Below are 27260 nucleotides of genomic sequence, written 5' to 3' on the forward strand. Positions count from 1 at the left end.
TATTCATTGCATGTAAACAATTTAGAGGGTTAGTCAATGATCCCCAAAATATTTAAGTCCCTTCAAAAGCAGATAACCCATTTCAAACAATGTCTGAGACGATCATTAATTTCCAGTAAATCTGTTGTTACTTACCTGTATCCGTCTTTTCGCATAAAGACTGTGTTAGGTAAAGTGATGATCTGTGTGGCATGTCTGGAATACTGCCCTACAGCAGAGCAGATGCCAAAGCATGAAGAACAGTGGTTTTGTATTTGGCTATGCAGGTACAAGACAACATTTGTGGCAGAAAATGTGAAGGGAGCTGATAAGCTGTTTTGTAAACCAGCTTTCACTTTTGAAGCAGAACCCAAAGGTATTTTTAAGCATTACTAGGTGTTTCTGAGTTCAGGGCAGCAGCTTTTGATCTCAGAAGAAGAGACAAAGACTTGTTCAGAGGGTGGCTGTGCCTTCTTCTGAAAGAATCTGGACATTTTGGGATGTGTCCTAGCCACATTTTCTTTTTTTATCTGGGGGGGTGGTGGAAATTAGGAGAGAGATTTTAGTGCTTCAGCTTATTAAATGTAGAGTAAAATGAGCAGATAATATTCAGTATTCAAAATGGTTGTTTTGGAAACCAATGGAGACTCTAAATCATTGCATAAGTATTAATAGTCTTTTAATCATCATTAGTATTATTAATATTGTAATTTTATATGGTGTAATGTTGCAATTTCACCCATGAATCATCTACATCAGGGCCTCTTAGATCAAGGTTAGGAGCAAATATGTAATCAATGACTACTCTTCAGAACACACTGCATATGCTATTGTACACTGAATTCTTTATATGAATTCCTTGTAAATGTCTTTCAAGTCCAGTTCAGATGCTTATTTTAAGTGGCTATCGAATATATGGAAAAAGCACTATTTCATGTGATCTTGAAACAATCTTCAGAAGACTGTAAACGGCTCATTTTCCTCCCTGTAGTTCATGACTAAACATCCCAACATTTGTTACATTCTTAAATTCAATAAATAGTTCTCTAATTAAATGTGTGTAGTTTTAAATATATAGATTTCATGAACAGAAAGTTATTGCTATAAATTACAATTTGTGTGGTTTTGTACTGGAAAAATAAAAATGTTTTAAATCAGTTTTAATGAAGTTTTAAAACAGTAATTTAAATTTAAAATGTTTTATTTGCTGCTGTTTTCATTTCAAGAAATTAACTTATCTGACTTAGAGAAAAATCATAATAAAGTACAATGATGTTTGTTTGCTGTGTGTGGAAATCAGTTACTTAGAAAATGACCTAAATGACTAGCTAGGAATTATATGGCATGGTGAGTACTTAAGGTATTTGAAACTATTAACCCACAAAGAAACTGAAAGCTAATTTTTAACACTTAAAAAGAGACACATGAGCAACCATTTACTTCTCATTGAAGGTTATATGCAACAGCCCCTTACTCTTCAAATTTATTTCTTTATCTTTGCGTCTGCTAAGGTTACATTTTTGGTCCACTGGTGTGATGTTTCGTCCTGCTCTGCCCTCCTCCAGCTGAACCACAATGTTGCACCTTGGAAATACCTCTGGTGCCTGGGTGTGCTCTGCAGCGCCTGGTTTTGTAACCTCTGCTTTTCCTGAGCATTGCCTGTTGCCTATCAGGAGACTTGGGTCTGTGATGATATCTGATTAATACATCATGGACTGGCTTTGGGCATGAGATGAGCACCTCAATGTTGAGATGAACCATGGCAGTTGCACCTTTGGACAAGCAATAGTGGTAGCATAATTACCTAAGGATGTTTTAGTCCCCAAATTTAGGCACATGTGGGTTTGCAGATGCTGAAAATGGCTGGACATTGAAAGGAGGAGGAGTGGGAGTTGACATGTTCAACCTAGGAGCACTTTTGAGGCATAAATGCTGTTTTGAATTGCTAAATTGGTTTTGGTGGGAGCTTCAGCACTTACTTTCCTGAAGCAATGGGACTTAGCTAAATCATTTTACTCCTTCCCTGTGTAGGCCAGTGAAATCAGTGCTGTAGGGAAAAGTACTGGTGAAGTAAAAAGTGGGGTGGGTCCGGGGGGGAGGTGTCTTTGCACTGAGAAGTGCTGCAGCAAAATGTGAAAGCTGCAGTGTTAGTAGCTGAATTAATCTGGCTGAAGTCCTGAGCAATGTGGTGTACACCAGAAACTGTTACACGTTACAGATTTAGTTGTAATGCACACATTAGACAAAGGCTTGGGAAGAAAGCTGACAGTAAGACAGGAGAGGCAGGGAGTCCTAAAAATCATTACGAGAAGGTGGAAAAAAAGTAATAGGAGTCAAAAGTAGAAGAAATAAAAGAAAAGGAAAAAAAGATAATTATTATTGACAAACAAAGTAAAAGCACTAAGAGATGGTTGGTGAGAAGTAAATAGAGAAGTATGAATAAAAAAATGTTCAAGAAACATGGGAATAGAGAACAAAAAGTAGGGGATGTGATGGGCTGAACATTCTGCAGCCTTATCCTTTTAATAACTCACCTGTGAAGTGAATAAACTGCATTTTATTGATCGATCTAATACTTCATCTTTTGCACCTGATAATAAGTTTCTCACACTTTTGGTAAATAATTGTGTAGAATTCACAGATTACTTGCCAGAACACCTGTAAATAGCTTGTAAGCGTGTCTTAACAGGAGAAACTCCTGCTAATGTGTTTATAACAACCTTTCACACTGATGAAGTGATTCTTCTAACATCTGTTAATTCCCCTCTAGACACTTAACAAGCCTGTTCCAAGGAGAAGTTTAGTTGTGCTTTTTCACGTATTGCAGGATAAGGAGTTTCAGTAAGGAGACCAAAACCTTCCTGCACTTGCATTTTCTTGCTGGCTTCATTATCACAGCTTTGCATATGTGTTGGTATTGATACCAGGGGCAAATCTTTTCTTTCCGTACAAACAAGTTTTGCCATTGACTTTCATACCTGAGCCTAGCTGAACTGTAAACAAGATTTCCCTCCTTTCCCTCCGGCGTTTTTATATAAAGCACTTGACTGCACTTGTTACTCGGTCTTACCCAAATTATTTTATCTATATAATTAGATATAAATAGATAAAAAGAAGACTTTTTTTCATCCCAGGATGGGCATATAACTAGAAGATATTTTTCTGCTCAGGAAGCCAGGAGTGATACTTTCCATCATATCTTCAAGTGAAGAAGCTCTTTGCTTGATTTATTTTGCTATTATTATTTCCATGGTTAATATCTCTCTAGCATCTGCAGGCAATCCTCTTTTGCTGCAGTTCTTTCAGTGCCAAGGTTGCCTTCTCGCTCATCAGCACTAGGCAATATGTCACATTTTTGGTTGACCTCCTGTCCTCCTGTATCTTCTGAAGTGTTTACAGAACTTGTGTCACTCTGGCTTGCTGCATGCCAGGCATGTGATGCAGCTGCTGTGCTCCAGCCTGACGGGACCTTTGGTCATAATAACAAGAATTGTCGTTTCACAGCTTTACAGTGCTCTCAGTCCTGTGGTTTGTTCTTTGTTTGAGTGTAGAGATAACTTCCTTTTTTTTCAGCATTAAGAAGCCTGTAGTAATATCAGATAATATAAATTAGAATGTGTAGTTGCCCTGATTGTTTGTGGGAACTCACAAGGTTATGTTTTGGTTCCTTTATTTTCCTTTCAGTTGTCTTCTGTCATGTAGAGCAACAGTCTTTCATTTCTGACATATTATTTATTTGTTTGGCAGCTGGTTGCCAGCCTGATTCCTGTCTGATAAATACCTGGGCTATGACTTTGTGCAGATCTATGCACACACTTCATTAGAAGCACTCCGCTGATTTTGTTTGGATTGTTTCTGTGATTTAATCTCCGTAGGGATCAGAGTTTGCAGTTGAAAAATTTGATAACTCCATGGCAATGATTGTTGTAAGCACGGTGTGATTGGCTGCTAATACAGAGATGAATGTAAGCGCTGACTGTATTTGCCGTTAGAAAAAGCACTCACACTATTATTTGCTAGTGCTCAGCTTCATGTGGCTTCTCTTCTACAAATGCAGCCAGTTTTGATTATATAGTGTCCTGTTTTGCTGAAAAAATAAAACAAAATACAAAACACTGAAACTTCAAATATTTTTCTAAAGCTTACCACTACTGAACAGAGTTTTACCCTAGCCAGCCGGTCTGCATGTTGAAATAGTCCCTGCTCCTGATGCTGTCTGCTCTTATGGGCTCTCCATACAGGCTTAACTGCAGTAAACACAGGGAAAATCTGGGGAAAAAAACCCCAACCTAAACCAAACAGGGAACTTTGTGGGTTGTTTTTTGGTGTGTTTTTTTTTGTTGTGTGGGGTTTTTTTTAAGGATTTTCTTGTGAGCTGCTGTAACTATTTCCTGTTTTTAGCAGCATTTGAAAATTCCTGTTTGGGAGGGTCTGTTTCTACCCAGTTTTGAAATAATTAATTTACACTGGTTGTAGTAGAAGATAATAGTAATTCATTGCTCTCTGAATTACTATGGGACTAATGGAATAGTAGTTACTTAGTGCAAAATATTTTTAGGATTCTTGTGCTTGTTCGGATTTTTCCTTTTTTTTTTTTTTTTTTTTCCTGTAGAGCTAATATAAAAGGGCTCAAAAGAGATTGTCTCAGCTTAGTATGACAAATTTTCTTCCCTAACGAGCTTCTCTCAGTCATTTAGGAGAAGTATTTAATGTGAACAGAATGTGTCCACTTCAGTTTGTCATTAGAGTTTAGATTTGGTTATGCATAGCAACAGTCACTGCTCAAATACAGCAGTTAATCTGATGCCTAATTTCAAAGGAAAGGAGGAGTGTGGGATTGGAAGGAGGAGGAGGAATAAAAAAGAATATGCCATACATTAAATATTTTTTATTGCAAACAGGTCAGAGCTTATATGCTATTTTGTGTTGCAGTGATAGCTCACCACTGAAGTCCAGATTATTATTGGGAAATCCACATGTATCTGATTCTTCAGAAAAATAGTTGCAGGGGTTTTAGGAGAGGGTTTTGTGTAATAATTTGTTATTTCGCTCCCTTGAAATGAAGAGACAGGGACAATGCATTAGAAAGAAGCATTATAAAATGCAACCTTATCTCTTACTGTTTGTGTTCTCCCCTAACAAGATGGAGGTAAAAATTCAATTAGCAGTATTAGTCACAGTCTAAGATTTGAGTTCCCCAGAAAGACACTCTGTAGTCAAGTTCTGCTGCTATTCTTAGCAATTTCTCAACCTTGCCCAAAAGGATGGAAGATGAGACTACTGTTGATGAGTCATATTGATGACAAACAGAATGGATAATGTCAAGTAGGTGTTTGGCTCCTATACTAACTGTCCTCACCAGTAAATATCTGTACTGAAATAATGTATTAGGAATAGAGAATTGGGCCAAGTACACATGTTTCAAAGTAGGATTGTAAGGCAGGTGGTGTGATGGCTTTCATTTTGTGTTTGTGCTTTGGGTGTGTTTCCTGGTGTAAAACTGAGGCTTAACCTGCATTTGGTAATCCTAGGAAAAATAGTATGTGTGAGGCAGGGTTATAATATTCTTTGCTTGGCTCACTACCCTAAGAAGTGTTGGCAATATTAGGTCAGAAAGTAAGAGTGGACATACTGACTTAATTGGAGGTCCACCCAGCCCAGTGTCCTATCCCTGTTGTTCTGCAGTTGCCTGCAGTTCATGCTTAAGGAAAGAAGGCATGGGGAAAAGGATAAATGTTCCTGCACCTTCTTATTCCTCCTGGCCTTAGTGTAAATGGGTGGATCTATTCACCATGGATGTATTTTCTTGGTTTTTGAACTGTTTCTCTTTTTGGCATCTAGAACTTCCCGTGGCAGTGAGTTTCATAATGTAATTACGTGTTATATGAAACCCTACCCGTTTTGATTGTATGATATATTTGTGTGGTGCCTCATGGCAATTTTAGTCTTATACCAAGAATCCATGACACTGTAGTGAAAACTGACCTTTACACATATGTGCTTTTCTACACAGTATTGCAGTAGGCATAGTCTTGCCCTAGGTACCACTGGCTCATGGCTACAGGGAGCCTTGTGCATGAATGGTCTAATTGATGTTGCTTAGAGGGGATTCATATTCCCTCTTTTAGATGTCTATAATGTACATCTGAGTGAGAAACTCATCTGAGTTTCATTTTACAATCAATTAAAAAAAACACGTGCAGGAATTGTAGAGTGTGATTAATCTGATCCATATTAGACATTTACTTTTGAGTAGGATGAACTGTGTCTCAGAAGTGCTGACTTCTCTCTGTTGCATACAAAGAGAGCACAACTCAGATGTAAATTTATATTCTATACACCTTTGCATAAATATCACAGTGAAATCATTTGCTAGAGAAGAAGGAATATACATAATCCTGGGAAACAGCTGTGCTCCAGGAAATCATTCACCAGGTAACGGGCTGCTAAAGTGTATTTTACTTGCAGTCCTTCCTTGAACACCCTTTGGGCAGGTGGTAGCTAGACTCTTTGGGCACTGGCTAAGGTGCTTCTGCAGTAGAAAAAGAAACGGCAAGGAAATTTCATCATATTAAATACTCTTAGAAATAGGGGGGTTTTTCTTAATGCCTGACATCATGATGTGCCCACACATTTTTTTGTAAAATCTCAAGAGAATCCATTTCTGGGATGATGTAAGTGTTTCATTTGGACTGTAAAGAGGATTCCCAGCACAATGTCTCTTAAAAGGTTGCCCAGAACATTTTGATTAATGCTATCTTGTTTATGTTTGGCAGCTAGCAAAAAAGAAGATAACACAAAAAAAGCAAGGCAAAGTGAAAAAAACCCCTTTACTCCTTTAACTAAAGCAAGGTGGCAGGTAAATGTTATCCTCACAGGCATGTGGTGTGCAGTGGGTTGGAGAACAGGAGGTGATCCCAGGGCCAGGAGAGTTTGTCCCTGCACTCAGGAGATAGTGGGCCTGTTTGCAAATGCCTTGGCGGTGCGCCTTTAGCTGAGAGCTTGCCATCTCAAATCCATTCCAAAAATTTGATCTCCCTGGCAGCTGAGGAATCTGTTGCTGTCATACCACATGTTGGCACAAACATACTGCCTTGCGATTCATGTTGCCCTTTTGATGTCAGGTCTTTCCTGATCCTGATGCCAAATGCATGGTGTTTGTACCACTAGATAACTGGACATGATATTTTGATTTTAACTATTTACCAGTGAAAAGATAGGAGAGGAAAATTGATTCAAGGACATAAGCTATCCTAGACTGAGCCAACAGGTAAGCATTCAAGAACCTCTATCATTTGACTTGCCCAAATTTTGCGGTTTCTGTAACTAACATTGAATGACATTTAGTTTCTAGTAGTGTTTTCTGGCATTCTTGTGCTATGCTTCCTTCAAAACAAACAAAAAAGACATTATTGCCTCTTTCTTGGATGTTCTGGTATTTCAGCATTCCTTTCCACAGGAATTTCAGGTGCCAACATGAGATTTCAATACAGAAATTGTAAAGTAACTGTCAGAGTACAATTTTAAGTTTAAGACCTAAGCTATGAACTTTGGATGTAGGAGTCAGGCACTAGGTGTTTGAGACCTACAGAAGACTTCAATATTCTACTTGCTAGTCTTCAGGAATAATCAAAGAGATAAGAGTGGGTAGGCTCTGAGTTACAATCACTTTTCTCCTACTAATTTAGTCTGATCTTACTTTAATTACATGATATTCATTCCCTAAAATCGGAAATTTAGAAATTCTTATTTTAGTTAACATGGCTAGTCAATAGGTTGTGATTCATCTCTCCTGAGTTTAGACAGCTGCATTTACATCAGAACAAGTTATTTAGACTCCTGTTGTAGCCAGTGGATGGAAATAGAGACTTCTCGGGCATTATTCTCTGATGTAGTTTAGATGCCTATCTGAGGTGAAATGAATAATTTTGTAAGAAGTGCCTATTCTCTCTCCTTTGACCATAATGGAGACTTGAGCAAGCTCAAATGTAGATGTGGTAAGAACTTATATTTCCTTAACTCTCTGTATAGGAAACTGCAATTTAAGTCTGCAAAAACTTTGGCTTTTCAGATTATTGCAATGTTATTTTATTGTGTTTCAAATTATTTCATTCATCACACAGAGTTTTCTTTGGTGTGGAACAGAGGTATCAGCTGAAGGTGTGAGGTATCACACCAAAATTTTAAATGGGAAGTTCAGGATATATACAAGTGAAAATGCTGCGAAATGTAGACTGAAATCTGGGCAAAGACCCAAGAAATAGCCAGTGACATTCCTATTCCTGTGAAAAGTGTTAGACTATTTTAAGAGCCACTCTTTTTTATTGATAGCACACGGGGTTTCAGTCTGAAAGAAGCTTTCAGCATGTTAAGTATGTCAGTGGCATTTATTATCTTGCACACTGTTGTCTTTCTTTCATGTTTTCTGGAGTCATTCTTACACACAACCTGGTTAAATATTCTATTACATCCTGAATATTCTTTCCGGTACATTTGGCAAGCTAACAAGGCTCTGCTCACATTTCTCATTTGAACAATAAAGGATAAAATGATTAGGAAAACATTCAATGTGTACTGTTAATTATGCGAATTTAAGTACTGCAGTTTCTTAGTTGTAATAACCATAACCCCTTCCTGGTAAGGAATGTTGCCATTTAGACATCAGTACTGAGGTGGGACTAACCCACACAGTTTGTAAATTCCTTTATTGTTTTATCAAAGTGAATAGTCCTGAAAGGTTACTCTCTTTGCTGTATTTGTGAATTCAGGATGGTATCTATGATTCCTTAGTAACTAGTCACGAAAGAAGAAAATATGAAGGGACGTGACGTCCTGAGAAAGGGCAATCTCATATTCAGAAAAAAAATTACTGTGTGGTAAAAGGAACTATCTGTTTTCTCCATGGAAGCTTTATTCTGTTTTGGGAAAACAGAATTAAAAAAAAAATATGAAGAAAAGGTCTTTCTACTAATGGGATAAATTACATATACTTAATAAATGCTTTTCTCCCAGTAGTAATATGTCAGAAGGAGATTCAAAGTACTTAACTAGTATATATTCACAGATTGGACCAGTCAGTCCATCTTCCTTCAAAGAATCAATGAAAGTTTCACTTGGGCTGCAGAAAACTTTTCTACTTCTTTTTCATGAAACTGAGGGACTCAAATATATGGAAATGTCTTACTCTCATTGCTTGAATTATGCTTAACTCCATAGTGTATATACTCCATTGAGTATGAATTTAAGCAGTAAAATTATGCAGGAACTCTGCATAATTTCTTGCAAGAATTTACTGAAATTACAGCAATAGAGGAGAAAGTTGATTGTTCTCGTTTAGTTTTCCATTTCTGTTAGCTAATCATAATGCAGAACAATTCAGTTTAGAAAAAAGTGCCTTGCAACATAAAATATTTACAGAAAGAGTAGCTTTTCTCATTTAAACAAGAATAACTTCACAAAGGACACTGTCTAAAAATAAAGAAGGAAGGACATTCCTTTGTAGGAAGGGAGAGAGACTGAGTTACATCTCTCCTGATAGACCTTATTAACACCCATAGTCACACTGTGCTGCATCACCCAGAGTGATGTACTGTACAGAACTGAAGCCTCCTCAACAAGAAAAAGATCAAACATGGTATATGCAAGGGTAAGCTGAAGTGTGACTTGCTTAAGACCACACAGTGACAGAAACAGGAATGAAAACCATGAGATCTGTCAAAAATATCTACCATGGTACCCATAGCAGATGAACCCATTTAATAGCTGTATAATTTAACCAGATAATCTGCCTTGTTGCATCTGGTTTAGGATTCATCTGATTTCCTTCCTGGTTTATACTTATTGGTATTCACTCAGAGAAAACTTAATACTTCAGGGGAAAAATCTATGTTACGTAAGGAAAGGCAAAAAGCTGGACAGTTGCACTGAGGAGACAGCACACCACCTGCAGACGAGGAGTCAGGCTGGAGGAGGAGAGCTGTGCCTGCAGGTGCAGTGAGAATGGCAGGGTGGGGTTTGGGAAGGGAGCTGCTCCTTCTCTCATGTTATTTGCTGGATTACAGGCTCTGCAAATCAAGCTGGCTCAACTGATCAGTTGTCTGAGGTTAAGTAGTACGAAGTGGAAATAGGTATATAAAAAACTGTTAGCATCAGGTTTTTTTGGACAGAACTTATAAAAAAAAAGTCATTCAAAAGCTGATGTGGAGTTATTCCAGGCTCTCTTAAAATTCTGTACCTCCACTTGATCCCAAATATGCATGAGACCATGAAGCTGGCTGCCTCCTCCTCCCTGCACACTGCCACCCTGCCTTTGTAAAATGATATCCCCATTTATTTAGTTCACAGACCCAAAAGGATGTCTTGAAAGGACATCTTCATTTTTGTCTGCTTTCCCAACCTGATCTTTATGAACAAAATGTCTTAGCATGATGCATGCTACTGACAAACAGTAAGGACAGTTGGGACAAAACTATGCTAATGTCCACAGAAAGCAGTCACATGCCCTGCAGGGCTGGTGGAGGCTTTGATGGGGCACATGACTTCCCAGAGTGCTGAAGGACTTCCCAGCATTGTCTTTCCCAAGCAGAGCCTGCTCTTCCAAATCTTTGCCTTTGGTGATTAAAATCAATTCAGTATTACAGGAGTGAAGTCAATAGCCATGTAGGGAGAAAAAAATATTTAAGAAAGGAGAGGGTGAGGGCACAAACCATAGCAGCAAATCCACAGCCGTGTCAGTTTTGACAGTTAAAGCTGTCAAGTGGATAAGCATTCATACGGCAGCTGCCCATACAGTTCTTGGTGGCTGTGTTTGAGAATTACTTCTTTAGACAGACGTACAGACTAATGAACTTGGCCATCATTTTTTGAGAGGAGATTTGTAGGCATGCAAAATCTACAGACAATGCTTTCAGAGACAGATGAGATGGAAATGACACCAAGCGCTACTGAATATCCTAGGCTGGCTGACCACAGCCTTTCCTCTGCAAAGTGCGTAAAAAAATAGCTGGGTTAGGGTAGGGACGTACAAGCATTTATTTCAAGTTTTCTAACTGAGGTACTGAGCATCTTCAGGGCCCATTGTACACCAGCAGGCAGAGGTGCTTGGTACTATCGTATCAGAGGGTCATACATTCATTGACTGGCTTGCTGTCAGGGTTAGTTTGCTCTTATCCCCCACCCTGAAAATCCTCTTCTGAAGATCCTATAAACCTTAGGATAATGTATCAGCACTGTATCAAAGCAATCCTTGTAATATTATGGCTTGAAGATTATTTTTAGTCTGTTTAGTCTAAAACAAATCTGGTATCTTCCTATTTATATTCCAGATTTATACCACAATTCTTAGAGATGTCAAAAGACAAAAAAAGGAAACATCTTTTACAGGCTGTGGTTGCAAGCTAGCTTACTGCAGTGCAAGATAAGGAACAGTCTTCTATTCTGGGACCTGAGCTGAAAAGCCTTTCATATCCAGAGTAAGACTCAGACAGAATTTAAACGTCTCAGTCAAAATTCTGTAAAAGCTCATTTTTAGTTCCTTTCAGGTCATGGGCAATGAGGGCATTCAAGGCTTTTTCATATTAAAATTTCCAAAACACATCAATTTTACAGTATGCTCTGAGTATTTCTGGTGCCTGTCTGAAATTGTAGCGCCATCATGAATGTGGAAAGCAGGAGTTATTTTGACAAGTCCTCTGATCCCATGGGTTTGATCTAAGCCCATCTCACAGAATGGAGATGCTTGGGGTGGCCATTTCTCTTTAATACAAGGGGAAAGGAAAAGTCTTTTTATAAGACATCCTACTGGGGTGCGTCTGGGGAGTGCCCTCCTGTGTCCTGGAGACCCAGTCACTGAATTATTTGTTTAAAGCAATCTTAAAATGTATCCCAAAGCCCAAATCTCACCCTGTATTATAAATGTGTACAAACTGTCAGCAGACAGAAAGCAATCATAAATGCTGAATATTTTCTGAGTATAAAGTAGCCATAACAGAAGAGGGACTGAACATTATCTCTTGCAAGAATGGCCTCTTGCCTGGTAGTTGGGGAATACATGGGTTTAAGTTTCTTCGGCAGACTTTATTCAGAAAGCTTGGTTTAAAAGGAAACTGAGTTGCCTTTATTACACACCTGCCTTAACGGTTAGTACTGTAACCATCTCTATATTGCCAGCCTCGTCCCTGATGTAACAGAAAAAATACTTGAGCATTGCAAATACTTGTTGAATCAAACAAGTTATAAATAGCTCATGGAGGATATTAATTGGATGCTAAATATGATTTAGGAAGATATTTAGAAATGGGATGTGTGCTAAAGGAAAACATTGCCTTCCTGAAGCCATAAGAATCATTCTGCCAACTGCAGAATTTTAGCTCTTTATAAACTTTTCCCCATCATTATTTTAATGCTTTCTTCTAGGAAAAATGGTGTCTTTTTTTCCCCTTATTTCTGCTGGTATATCCAGACAGCTTTAAAGAAAAAGAAGCGTCTTGCAATGTTTAATAGAATCCTAAATTGCTGCTCTGCATCAGAGTATTCTACAGAAATGGTGCAATATAGTATATAGTGTTGTATATGGGACTATGTATCAACACATATCATAGATGATAAAAAGGCTAAAGTGTACCACTAGGGGATCACTAGCTTAAAGGCAATCACTAGCTTAACCCAGGCCTCATCAGGTACTCTCAGTGATTTATGTTGATGAAAGAGTTTTGGTTTTCTTTTGCGATTATCCATCCCGAATGAGTTAATATGGTGATTTTTGTGGTTAAAAAGTAATTTGCTACTTTATATCATGTTTGATGCATAGTTTACGATTTGCTACAAAGCATGGGGACTGATTCAAAAATACAGCATCATTAACATTTTGTTTTCTCCATGTCATGTCATTTGTCAGGTTTGAGGTTATTTGGTTTAATTTAAGGTTTTGTTTTGTTATGGTACTTATTGCATGGATCAAGTATGTTTTCTGGAAATCCTTTTAGAGAATTAAGGTTCAACAGGATGCAGTAATATTTATACATATATACATGTATATAAACATGAAATGGATTCTGTTTGGAGATAACGGATAGACAGATCCCCGATGCTATTGCCTCTATACCATTGGTATTCTGTATCACTAGGAATGAACTTGGCTGGCTGTCATCAAAAAACTTCACTTCTGTAACAGAGAAATGTAATTGCTGTTGCAGTATTGCACATGGTAAATTCAAGGGCTCTCAGTGTATTTTATTACAGTTGCAGTTGACTGATGGGGATTAACCTTATGCTAATCACTATAAATGTAAAACCTGTTCTGAGATGTACAAAGACTGCTGATGTAATTTATTCATACAAACTTAGTAAGTTATTTTTTTAGTGGTTAAGCAGCCATTTTAGAATCTGACAAGTTAATACATTAATTTTGACCTGCTATACTAGTTATGGTGTACTTCCAGTCATCACAGGACATGTTGTTCCTAATTTTGGACCGCCTAGAGAAAATATCTTGCAAGTTGACGGCATTTAAACTCTTTAAAACATCAACTTTTTGAAGTAACAGTATTGTTAACAACTTTATCAGTGAGTCTTCAAATCTTTTAGTACCTGTCATGTCTTAATTAAGGACATCGATATTCATGACAAAAATAATAATAAAAAGGTGGTTGTTGTGGAGGCTCATGTAAAGATTAAGCTATAATGTATATTTTACATCTAGTCCTGAATGTTGCACAGTAATAATGTTTAGTCTTGTTTACAGTGTAGTCTTCTGTCTCATGATATGGGAGGACCTTGCCCAGGATTTGACTAGCTTTCCATTAGAAGGTCCCACTACAATAATGTCATAGTTAAAGGAAAATTAGTAGGTAAGTAGAGAGAAATCATATGACAAAACACAACACAAGTCCACCCTGTGCTGCTTTCTTTTCTCATTAGAGAAGTCAAGAACAACAGATCCCCATTTGACCTTGCATAAACATTTTAATTGAAGTACTTTGTATGAAATTTGAGCACATGTTCTTTCTTCACTGAAATTAATAGAGAAAACCTCAGAGGCACCTCTAGTCCCAGAATTTTCCCTCCACCTCTCCCCACCTCAGAACTCATTCACTGATTTGGCCATATAAATTACTATGTTGGCACCCTTCTGTCTGAGTGACACACAAACATGCTGGTTAGTTACTGTGACATGAGCATCTACTATCACTGCTGTAGGCAATGTTCACTGGAGCTCATTTAAGTAGAAATGAGATACAAAGAACTATTTCCAACTTGTTAGAGATTTAGGGACTAGTCTTTCTTGAAGCTGATACTTGGGCACAGAAAAGCTCCTATCATTCATATGAGTTTTTTTAAGTGGTATTTTTATTTTATGAAGGTGGTCACAGTTAGAAAAGAGTGGTTAGGCTAGAGTGATGGTACAAAAGGCTTTTTTTGTCTCCTTTATTGACAATGAAAAATGCACATCTCTTGCATACTTCTGCTGCGGTTCTTTAATTTATAAAATCTTCACTGGGAATAAATCTGTTATATGATTTCAAGACCATGTGTAGATAATCATAGAATCATAGAATACCAGGTTGGAAGTAACCTTAAGGATTATATGGTCCAACCTTTCTTAGCAAAAGCATGGTCCAGACAAGATGGCGAAGCACCCTGTCCAGCTGAATCGTAGAAGTGTCCAGTGTTGGGGAATCCACCACTTCCCTGGGGAGATTATTCCAGTGGCTGATTTTTCTCATTGTGAAAAATTTTCCTCCTGTGTCCAATTGGAATGTCCCCTGGAGTAACTTGTACCCATACTCAAATAGTATCATACTGCCATTATTTTTAATAGGTGCTATATGTAGTACTACAAAGCTGGGGTATTTTTGTAATATAAACCCGATTTGAATATCCAACTGCAATCATTATCAGTCTTCTGTAATCATAGAATCATGCAGAATGGTTTGGGTTGGAAGAGACCTTAAAGACCACATAGTTCCAACCACCCTGCCGTAGGCAGGGACATCTTCCACTACATCATTGCTCAAAGCCCAGTCCAACCTGGCCTTGAACACTTCCAGGGAGGGAGCATTCACCACTTCTCTGGGCAACCTGTTCCAGTGCCTCACCACCTTCACAGTAAAGAATTTCTTCCTAATATCTAATCTAAATCCACCCTCTTTTCAGTTCAAAACCATTACCCCTCATCCTATCACTACCCTCCCTGATAGAGTCCCTCCCCGTTTTTCCTGTAGCCCCCTTTAAGTACTGGAAGGCTTCTATAAGGTCTTCCCAGAGCCTTCACTTCTTCAGGCTGAACAACCCCTACTCAGTCTGTCCTCACAGGGGAGGTGCTCCAGCCCCCTGATCATCTTTGTGGCCTCCTCTGGATCTTCTCGAGCAGGTCTATGTCCTTCTTATTTGGTGGCCCCCAGAGCTGGACACAGTACTCCAGGTGGGGTCTCACAAGAGTGGAGCAGAGGGGGAGAATCACCTCCATTGACCTGCTGGCCACACTTCTCTTGATGCAGCCCAGGATACAGTTGGCTTTCTTTGCTGTGAGTGCACATTGCTGGCTCAGAGTCAGTTTTCCATCCACTGCTACGCCCAAGTTGTTCTCCGCAGGGCTGGTCTCAGTCTACTTTTTGCCCAGCCTGTATTTGTGCTTGGGGTTGCCCTGACCCATGTGCAGGACCTTGCACTTGGCCTTGTTGAACTTCAGGAGGTTTGCACAGGCCCAGCTCTCAAGCCTGTCAAGGTCCCTCTGAATGGCATCCTACATTTGGAGGAATCTTAGTTTTCTTGTAATGCTTGAAGGTTTATTATTTATTCATCAAGTTCTTACGTTAGATAGCCTCGGTATCTCAGCTTTCTGTAGTAGAGTATGTTGATTAGTGCTTTCTAGAAAGATTTGACATATGTTAAGTTGATGTTGACAGAGAGAGGAGGGTAGCATATGTAGTGCATTATCACTGTACACTTCAGCTGGAGACAGTGACAGAAGCAAGCTGACATTAGCACATCTTGATAAGTGATATTGCTATTACTAGTGTCATTTTTACACAAAACATTGACCTAGGACTCTTATTTGATGTTATATTAAATTTGGCATGTATTAACATACATATCATTTTGACTTCTTCATTCCTTGACAGGAGTACGATTATTGTGTATTGCTTCTGTTCACTTTTTAGCATTGTCCTTAACATCTCCTTCAGAAAGCAATAATCTGATACTTATTTTTGTGCCTTTTTTTTTTTTTATTGAGATATCATTTATTGGCTTGTATATGAAATACTCATAGGTAACATTTTTTTTATGAGAGACTATCATACAGTTATTTTCATTGCCAGCAATTCAAGATGCTGTGAAGAGATTCCACGTCATTCAAGGCTTTTTCCTCTTTCAAAGACTACAAACTCATTTTGAATATTTCCATCAAAATTAAATGTCTGGAAAAACATGCATTTAAGTTTAAAATGGAATTGTGGTACTACTTATGTAATGACTTATGTATCTTTAAAACGTGCTAATCATTTGATTGCAATTTAAAATGAATTAGAGGATGCTAACTTCTGAACGTGAATGACTGGTATCAGAATTGTAGGCTGATTTAACAGGGATGTTCTGGAAAATACGCACTGCAAACTGCATGACCCTTCAAAGTACAGCAGTTTGAGGCACAAACTGAATGGATGGTGAGAATCTCAGCTGTGAGGGTTTAACTTGCATGAGTCCACGATGATTTACCACTCTAGATATCATTGGAATTCATTTGTCCAAAGATTTTTATTTTATTTTCACCATGTAGGTACTATGGAAGGATAAAGTAAGGAAAGGGGTTTCTCTAGAGCACAAACAGTCCAGGAATGCAAGAAATTTGAACAGAAAAGATCTTTTGTAAGAACTGAGAGTTGCTTGCTGGGACCTGTGAGTCATTTGGAGTGGAACTGCAATTACTCTTAGTCCAGCATTGTTTTTACAGCATTAATCTTCAGGTGCTTTGGGGTCTCTTGCAGTTCCTGGGCAGTGCTGTGAGCATGGTCCCGCTACGGCTTGTGGGACCATGTTTAAAGGAAAGGATGCAAGCGCCTCCCACCATGCTTCCCTCTGTCTGGATGGGAGCCACTTCAGTGTGGAAGATGAGTAATTTGGTTAGCACGGATCTGTGCTCTACTTATTAAGTGATGTGTTAGACAATTAGCTTGAGCTTTGCATGGCTGCTGACCCACTCTGGCTCAGGCCTCCTGAGCTCAGGAGCTTAAGAAGGGGTCACTCAGATCTATCTGCAGTAACGACCCAAGGAAGTTATCACCCCAAAGTCATGACATGGAGCTGCCTCAGGGAACCATCAGGAAAAGTCAGCTGTAGAAAAGGGCCTAAACCCTGGCCCTTAATAGCAGTAGGCATTTGATGTTGGGCCACAGGGAAGCAGCTCGCCTTGTTCAGCATTCTCAGCTGTGTCTCTTTCCAAATTTAGGCCTCTAAACTAGATATAATTTTCTTATGAGACTATAAAAACTGCCATGCTGGATCAACCAGAGTCCCATCTTATCCAGTGTCCTGTCTCAGGCTGTGACTGATAGCTGACACCTAGAGAAAAGTGTGAGAAAGGGGCGAGCATTATGAATTGAACACAGATCTCTTCATTTGCAGGAGAATTACAATATCTTATCATTAGGCACAGAGTATGTGAGTGAGTTTCTACTAATGGAAGTCTTTCTCTCTATTAACTAACTGAATATTCACTGGGACAGAGTGAGGGACCTAAACTGTCCCTTTCGTTCACATCACCTGATGATCAGCTAGTTCTTAGCTGCTTCTGCATTGCCCTAAATATTCATTCTTTACATGGATGTTTCTGTAGAATTTCTGTGTATTTTTAAATGAATCCATCTGTGCTACTTCATACTAAACTAGCTTTTCTTGGTATTTTAACATTTTCTTTTCTAAAGATTCTCATTATGGGCTTTTACTTTTCTTGAATGGTTCAGTTTTCCTCAGAAAATTTTAAGAACATTTTAATGTTTCTTAAAATATTCTTCATTCTGAACTGAATTTAGTCAAGTGTTAGAAAATCTTTTACATGTGATGGCAAGATCTAACAGCAAACTAACATTTGTGCACTCTTTTGCTGCTACATGAATAAACTGCATTCTTTGTATACTCCTCAAAAATGCTCTGCATTTATTTTATATTTTATTTTAAAATAATCTTATTATTATTTTGTAATGAAAAACCAGCACTCATTAGGCTCCCGGAAGTGTGTGTTTGATAACTTGGTTAGTGGACATTGTGTGGGGGCTGTAAAAGTGTGAAGACAATCTGAATAGAGAAGAAACGTGAAGTCTTACCAGAGGGTTTATCTTACCAATCAGTTGCTATGAGGGATAAAGTGTATAAAAATTCTTACCCAAAATATACTTTCTAAGTGTATTCTGTATTTATATACTAGTTGTTTTTAAATGGTGACAAACAGCAAAAAGAAAGCTAAATATAATAGAAGTGACGTGGAATTCAGTGCTGCTGAGTAAGAAATCCTGCAAAGGAATTTGTTGTGATGTTTCACGCTTGTTTTACCAGGTGTGAGAGGTCACATGATTGCAAATGCTGTATTAACACATTCAAACTTGTTAGCGTGGAGACACATTCTCACACTGCCCAGGGTAGAAGTAGTGGTAGGCTATTTAAATAAACCTATTTTCTTCACAGTATTTTTTTTTTAATTTTGTAGTTGCAGATGTCCAACAGCCCATAGATAGTTGTTTCATTATCTGTACCTCCACTGACAGATAATAACCTCTTAAAATAGACTCAGTCATGTGCACACACTCCAAAAAAGATAAGCTGAGTTTGGATGAGAAAAACAACTTCAGAAGCGTGCCACTTAGGTAATTATGATGGCTGAAACAAGCTGATTATTTAGAATGCTCTTTTTATGCGATATGGTATAATTCTTGTGGGACCATGCCTTTAATTAGTCTTCATGGAATGAAGTGTATTTTTAAGTAGGTAGGTGCAAACGTATCGCAGCACATTTTATTTTTCTTTTTATGTGATCTCAAAAACTTCATAAAACCTGGCTTAAAATCTTATTTTTTTCCCAGATAATCATTAAAAACTCTAGAGTTTCATGTGAGCAAGGCCTAATTTATTTTAGTAGGACAAGTATATAGTCTGCTGACATAGCTATTTGCAAGAGCAAATCCCAAATTCTTGACACTTCTCCTCCACCCATGTAGCATTCTCCTGTCTTCCATTTTACAAACACACACACTTACAGACACACACACACTTTCTACAGAAAGCATGTCAAAAGCCTCTTAATCCTAAATGCTCTAATGAAAGTTTGAGGTTCTAGTAAACCAGAAAGAAACTGCAGTGAATAAGAAATAGTTTGTAGCAGACAAGGAGCCCTGAAGCAGACCCAATTTCATTTTTTAGCAGAAATCCTCTGTAGAAGCCTTTTTTGCTGTTGAATTCTTCCAAGAACAGCTATGGGCTAGTGCAGCCTTAAACCATATGTTTACTTATTGTTAATAAGAAGCCAGATAAAAATGCCTGCCAAATTACTTCAAATCTATTTGTGACCATGTGTGTTCCTCAAATGCATTATTTTGGAAGAAGAATAAAGGATGATGACAACCCTTCTGTCCAGACCCTTCATCTGGGTTTTTTGTTAACTTCAGGTACTGCAGTGGGTCTCAGCTGCTCGCTGGAGAAAGGCATGCTACAGAACAAAAGGTGTCCTCAAAGTTGCCTAAAACTCCTCGTTCACTCCTCAAATCCTTCACCCAATGCCTTGGCTTCAGGATTTTTGTGCTGGTTTCTTTTCTGACCCTGGGAAGTTCTATCACCATTATAACTTTCAGTGACTGGATTTGATATTTCTGGCTAGGAGAAAACTTCATCTGAAGGAAAGTTTCAATCTTTGACAATTTATTTTCTGATGCTAATGGAGGAAGACATCTTTCAAAGCTTATGCTGAAAAATACATCTGAGAAAGATACATCTGAAAATAGCCTGGTAGCTAGAGCATTCATGAGCACTGTAGGAAACTTGGGGTAAGTTTCCATCTTGTCCTTCAAAGAGAGGCATATTCAAAAGCAGCTCTGTCTCTCCACCCCTGTGTTTCCACGAGTCAGTCCATCCTGGATTCAAGGAAAGTTCCAGATGAAAAGTGAGTGAAAGCAAATGTGTTCTGTTAAAAGATTTTGTTCAAGCAAACTTTTTTATGTGGAAGAAAGTATTTAAATGAAAAATTCCTGGTCCACTTCAGAATGGCAAAGGAGATGAGATTTCCTACGTATAATGGCAATATAGAGTCAGCTGAGGCAATACTACATGCAACAAACACATTTGACTACTTCTACTGAAATTAAAGGCAACCTTTTAAATGAATGAAATTTTACCAGCTACTAGTATATTTAGTAATTTCCTACAAGGATCTTTTCTCAGAAGCAGGGGAAAAACAAGTACTTGGTACAAGAGGGCTTTTAAGTCACTTCCAAAAATAACTTGTTTCATTTCCTTAACTTTCAAACTTTTTTCTCCATGCCAATTTCTGTCTAGTTAACAAACAAGACCTAATGGGTAGGGCAGATAGAAAATCAGAGACTGGAGCTGGAAGACATGTACTGCATGAGGTAACTGCTTTTTTTGTAAAATACATGTCATTTATTACACTTTATTTAAAAGTCAGAGAACAAGCACTTCAGAGAAGAGGACTGATCCTGCAGGCACATCTGCCTTGTGCTCTCATTGAGTGCCTGAGCTCTCCCATTGACCTGTAGTCTCTGCTGTAATCAAAACCTCAGCTGGATAATGTTGGCAAGACTGAGCTCCTAATCATGTTATTTCCTGAGGAAACAGCCATAGTCAGTAGGAACATGAAATCTAACACCATGAAAAAAACAAAATTTGACAGAAATAATACAGCAATGCCCTTTTCTTAAAAACTAAGTTAAGGCAACTTTAAAATATCCTGAAGCTTTAGTACAAAGTGTGCATAAAAACAATTACATTGGATTGCCAATACATTGCTGTTAAGGTTTTCTTAATGCATGATTTACAGTTTTAGGCTTATTAAATTTTTTCTTTTTAGTTTGAGACTAGATATACTTCTGTGTTATGTAAACCCATGGAGCTGTTCAGAAGACATTGATTAGGAAGCTTTCAGATTGCATGATGCCTTTGTGCATACAGATGTGAGAGCTTTATTAAAAATGCTTGTGATTTCTTAATATTATTCACAGGATCTATATAAGTTTGGGGATAAAGAATCCTAGCAAGAATTATTTGCTGAAACATAGGAAGGAGTTTTGTTAAGTCTAAATCTGTTTATTATCTGCAAATCTTCTAACTTGTCAAAACATGGGCTGAAAAAAGTAATACACAGGGTCTTTCATGTTGAATTTAAATGAAGAATATATATTTGATGTCTGGTTTAATGATCCATTCTAGTGGAAATTAAAACTTTGTCTAATATCTCAAAACAACAAACTGATAACAGAAACACTTTATGTTTTTTAACTTTTATATTAACTTCCTAATTTATATAATTTGAATTGCAATCTTAATTTCCACCTGAAACATGTTTTTCAGGAGATGGATGAAAAATAGAAAGCCATCTCTGTTGGTAGCAAACTGTGCAAATATAAAACTATTTTTCAGAGTTTTGAAGTTGACTCTAACTCAAAGTTGAGTCTCTCTTTGAAATAATGTATGTTGTTATAATCGGGAACATGCTGATAAATGGTACTGCTCTATTAGTAGTAATGATAGAAATAATGTTTAATTGACATCCAAGATATATTTCTTCCCTTTTCAAAGCTAAGACCAAGTTCAGAAATGACCTTCATTTTCACTCAGTTTTCAAAATTTGACTTATTGCAAGTAACTCTCAGCAAAGAACAGTCTAAAGTGCTAAAGAAGTCAGCATTTCTTCTGAAGTCTTGCAGGACTCTCCTCAATCCAGACATTTTAGAATATTGCAGTAAGCAAGCATCATTCTCCCTGAACCTGGCAGCTCTGCTCTTAGGGAACTGTGGAGTCATCTGCTGCTAAGGCAAAAGGAGCAAAGGTCCCTTTGAAATGCTACAGAATTTTGGAATATAAAACCTACAGTTTGAAGCAGAAGGTATATGTATTTAGCTAATAAAAAACCATAGCACAAGATAACTGGCTTAAGAATACTGTTAACATTATCAAAATGCTAAAATGAGGGACAGGAGGAAAGAATACTTCCCATGTGATTTATGTTATGCACTTAATGCACAGCTTGAGGGTAACTAATTCTCCCTGGTGATGAAAGTAGTTTAAGTATCTATATGGAATATACTGGAATTACTGTCAGGGTCAGCCTTGATTGTACTGAGTTTATTAGGGGGTATTATAGGGAATACAGCTTTGAAATATTTTAAGGTGATAACAATGTTTATAAAATCTCTGTAGTTCTGGCGATAAACTAACTCAATTCCTTCTTTAATATGAACCTACAATTATTACATCTATGCCTTCATCCAATTGCTTAAAATGAAGATGCGACATGAAAGTACAAATACGTAGGAATCAAGTACTTAATCTACATTCTTTGTCACTACATGCAAAAGTGTTTTCTATTACATAGTCACCTGTATTCTTATACTGGAAACTTCTGGAGAAAATCTTGGTAGGAAGTAAATGACAATGTGCAGATTCTTGTTTGTTAAAATTAAGTCACCTCCCCTTTTTATAATACTGTGATCCTTTTGGTTAGTTCATAGTATCCACATAGTGTTGTTTACACATTTTCAGCAGAAAGTCTAAAGTATTCTTTATAACATTGGCAGGGTTTTGCTTAAATTTGGAAGAGTCTTCTTAGAAGCCTGACCTAAGTAGCATAATTGGTCATGAAGCTGAACCTAAATACACTGTGTTTTCTCACTTTTCTAGGAGTCTGTTTCAGATATTGTAAACTCTGTTTCCTATAACTTAAAGGTAGATTGCAAACTGGAAATGGAGAGTGACCGAGAGAAACCTAGGTGATAAGAGATTGGTAAGGACAACATAAAAAGAGAAAGGAAAGAATCACTGGTTAGTAGATCTGTTAATTGACATTGAAATATAAGACTAGAAAGAAGGAAAACCTGGTTTTGGAAGTAAACAACATCATTTATATCTCTGTTCTGGCAGGAATATGACTTGCAGGGCAAAACCAGAACTTGACTTTGGTAAAGATGGCCATCTGAATGGGATAGTCCTAGTTATGAAGAGCTTCTTGGCTGGACTCGTATGGGAGCTTTGACAGATGTCATATGTCATCCCTAGGTACAGAAACCAGAGGTGACAGTTTTCCTAAGTTAAGGCTGCCGTGTGCTAATTACATGTTACCTTCACTAAAACTAGTCAAATAATGTAATGTGGATGTTGGGTATCTGGGAATATATGATGAAGAAGTTGCAGTTACCCATGGGCTGTCAGAATATTTTAGTATGACAAGGTTATAGGCACTTACTCAGGGCTGCAAAGGAAGCCTGAGGCAAAGTATAGATTTCACTTTGCAGGCTGCCCAGATTTGTTTGCTAAAGAAATTATGCTCGTTCTTGGTACAAAATGTACACTCTGCTGTGGAAAATTTACTCCTATTCTTTCTCCTACACTCTAAAATATCTGAGGAATGGTACACGACTGTATTTAGCTGAATGATTATGCCAGAGTGCAAAACTCAAAGTGTTTTTTGTTTGATGAGACAAAGTCAAGTTTGTAAAATGACAATTCTTCACACAAAAGCTTTTGTTGGAAAAAAATAAAATTACTTAATTGGAACAAGTGTAGCTATTCTTCCATAAAGTTGTATGGAAATGACCCTGGTTGTCTTAAATATGCAGCATTACTGACATCTGGGAAAGCTCAAGATAAATGTTTAAAGACAGCTGCTTTTTAATGATTAGCACAGAGAAGAAAACAAGATCCTAAGTTTATCATTCTGCCCTTCTCTGAATGTGCAGAAGAAGCCAACAGCCATTTAGCTTTACCTTGTTTGTTAGTAGCTGAGTGCCAGGATAATCACCCTTTGTAGCCAGCATTCTTCTGGGCCCACACAGACCTACTCAGAAAATAACTCATTAAAAGGATCTCTGAAAGTCCTTGCTGAGAAGGGGAGAATGTGACCTCTTCTTCAGTTTTATCACACACATTTCTTCACTGCTTTCTTATGTTCTTTTTTAATTTATCTCCCAACTGTGCTCTACATACTACAGACAGCAGCCTGGGGAAAAATGCATCTGAACTATCATCCCACTGAGTTTTATTAGCAGAGGACAGGTAAGAATGGTTGTAGATGGGCTCATATTGATTTTTCATTAAATCTCTTGCACAGATGACTGTAATTGGTGTTGTGGCTTCTGATGGGAAGCCTGTTGCTGATTATACAGGATGCAATAATCAATTTCTTAATGATTAAAATACCAACTGCCTCCTCCTATGGTTGGTTAAAAAGCTGAAAATCTAGTGTTTGATATTTACAAAATACTCTGTGTATCGCTAATGTATCATTAATGAGAACTCTTTTCCTTATGAAAGTAGCTGATATTATAAGACTTTCACTGCTGTAAAATGTCGGCTGGAATGGCAGCAGGAAAGAATAACAGCAGATAAACTAGAAGTTTTTGGTCTGGTCATGTAAGAGTGGATAAAGAATAAGGTTTTAATTTTCACTTCATGAAATCTATGAGAGCATCTATTTTTTTTTTTTTCTAAAAAACCACCCTTTTTTCTGATTGATCAAAACACTGATAAATCTAGATGCCAGATGGTGTTTTGGATCTTGAAAATCATATTTGAGAGCATGTCATGATCAATTAGTGAGATAACTCTGAAACGTGAAAGATGTGCTATTATATATCATTGATGTGTGGGTGCCAGATGCATAGTCTTTGAAAATTTAAGCTGTACAGCCCTATGTGTTTCTTTATATCCTTTGGATCCCTGCTCCAAAAATATAGCTCCTTAGCAAGACAAATGCCTGGACACAAGATGTAGCAGTTTGGGAAAGGAGGCATCTATTGAAAATGTCATGCTTCAGAGATTTAAAAGAAATAAAACTGAAAATTTTATAATAATAATAATGGAAGAAACCAACACAGGAGACAACTTGATAGAATCTGTTCTGCCAAGTGGAAATCACATCAACCTTTTCTTTTCCCTTGTCAGATCAATTATTTTTAAATGAAAAGTTACTTTCCAATTAAACCAAACTCAGCCAAAATGTTTTAACAATCAACCTCCCTTACTTTTTACAGTTTTCAAAAATTAAAATATTTTTAAAAAGCTAACCTGAAAAAGCTATCAAAAAATTAAACATATTTTTAACATTCTTTAGCTGAGAACAGACAGAAGTAATAGAAGAGGGAAATGAGAGGAAAAGGAAACTTTTAGGGAACCAGAAACAGTCAAAATCCATGAGACAGCTGTCAGTGGAGAGCATATGCCTATGGTACCTACATGAAATGTGTGAGTAACAGCATCTCTCTGCTTATTGATGTTTTGGTGAGGGCAGGTGGAGCTGGTTGGTTGTATCTGTGGGCAGCAGGTAATGAGAGGATCTATTAACCTGGAGCAGAGAGAACGGGCACATTCAAGTCACCCAGAGGTAGCTGAAGTTTCTAGGGGGGGAGAGACCTCCCAATGTTTATGCAAACTATCTTGTATCCTCTCCTGGAAAGAGACAGTTTTCTTTACTGATAGTGCTGCTAGTGACCATAAATTTGAGCCTAAACCTGTAGTGCTTCAGGTTTGAGGAGAATTTTTGTAGAGTGAATACTACAATACCAGGTGACCGTGATATAAAGGCTATGGACGTTCATTTCTTGCTATTAGGCTTGGATGATAGAGTTGTTCACACTCTGTGTTGAAATTTTTTGTACAGAGGTATACCTGGGGAAACTTAGAGAGACCTCCAGTGCTGTTACATATGCCGAAATACTGCTAAAGCACTCTTGCTAACAGCAGGCTCGCAGTGAAGCACTGAGAATCCCAACATCCAGCACATCCTCATCAGAGTCCATGAGGGATTTCACACACAACTGTTAACTTGGAGCTGTTTAAAGCATAACTCAACTGCTAAAGTGAGACTGTACCAGTCCTCCTTCAGTTGTGTGTAAACAAATCAGGAAGGCAGTTCTTCAAAAATAAGCAGAAAAGTTGCACAAGTGGGAAATGCTCAATCTCATCTGCTGCATCCAAATCACCACCAAGCCCCAATGGTGGGGTACAAGACCAGATACCTTATGCAACTTATGTGAGCTAGAGAAACACACATAGAAATGCAAAAAATTGTAGTTAATATAATTGAAGTATTAACAGTCTAATCACAGCCTTACAATGTTAATTCCCTTTTCCCTGACAGGGGGTCAAGTTGGAGGAGCCACTCATCACAGCCAATATTTATCGGAACACTTTTTATTAGCCAAGCTGTTATCATTAAGAGAATGAGGCTGTTCTTATTAACAGCAGATAATTACTCACACGATGCATTTAGTGACTCGTGCAGGTCTCTCATACACTAACTCATAGCTACCCACCTGGAACCACAGCTGGGAGGGCAACCATTTGTGCAGAAGCTGAAGGTTGTACTCCTATACCTTTGGCTTCTAGGTGAGTGGTCTGAAAGATATCTTGGGGGCCTCTTGTTTATTATTTCCTGCAATCTTTGTTCATATATAGCACCTACAGCCTTCTTGGATGGCGTCCAACTTGTTCACTGCTGATGCCATTGTGTCCTGGTTTCCTTGGGCAGATTGGGCTGACTCTTGGTATTCTGAAGTTATTATTTCTTGTTTATTCAACAGGACCACTAATCTCCTATTTTATTAGTTTGAGAGGGACTTTCATGCACTACCTCTCATACTTACCCTCTTTTCAATCTACTCTTTTCTCTTAGCACCACCTCATTGTACTGTTCACACAAATGAACACAAATTCACATGTACACAGGGCTTGTATGATGCTTATTAGTCCAGCTACAGTGATACTCACACTTAAAGTCTGGATGGTCCAATTATTACAGCTCATTCCCAATAAATATACAGTTAGAACTGACCTAGACAAACTTTCTCATTTCTACCTCTTCTTTTTTTGTTTTTCTATGCATTTTTATGGAAGCTGCCAGCATCTGTAGTTTGCAGGAGGATGTGGTGGGTCTTACTTCCCCTGCACTTTTAGCCCACTTGAAGTTATTTTTATGTGTTTGCTAGCAGTTTACTTGTTCTTACTTCACTGGCCAGCAAATTCTATTATATCCAAATTCTACCAAGTTTGATACATTTTACATATGC

At 37.8% G+C, this 27260-nt stretch overlaps 1 protein-coding gene across 3 annotated transcripts in view; it reads left to right on the forward strand.

Annotated features, from left to right (window-relative positions):
* Positions 1–27260, forward strand: part of MLIP (muscular LMNA interacting protein) — a 122372-nt gene that overhangs the window by 11209 nt on the left and 83903 nt on the right. Inside the window, exon 1 of one of the 3 annotated variants that reach the window (XM_074895765.1) lies at positions 7136–7249. The exons of 1 other annotated variant lie outside the window; for it this stretch is intronic. The gene's annotated coding sequence lies outside the window, so the exon portion shown is untranslated. Of the gene's footprint in view, positions 1–7135; positions 7250–23981; positions 24250–27260 lie in introns of those variants that run through there. One more of the 3 variants, XM_074895764.1, reaches the window with a different exon arrangement.

This window comes from Athene noctua, chromosome 1, assembly GCF_965140245.1.
Source record: "Athene noctua chromosome 1, bAthNoc1.hap1.1, whole genome shotgun sequence".
Taxonomy (NCBI): domain Eukaryota; kingdom Metazoa; phylum Chordata; class Aves; order Strigiformes; family Strigidae; genus Athene; species Athene noctua.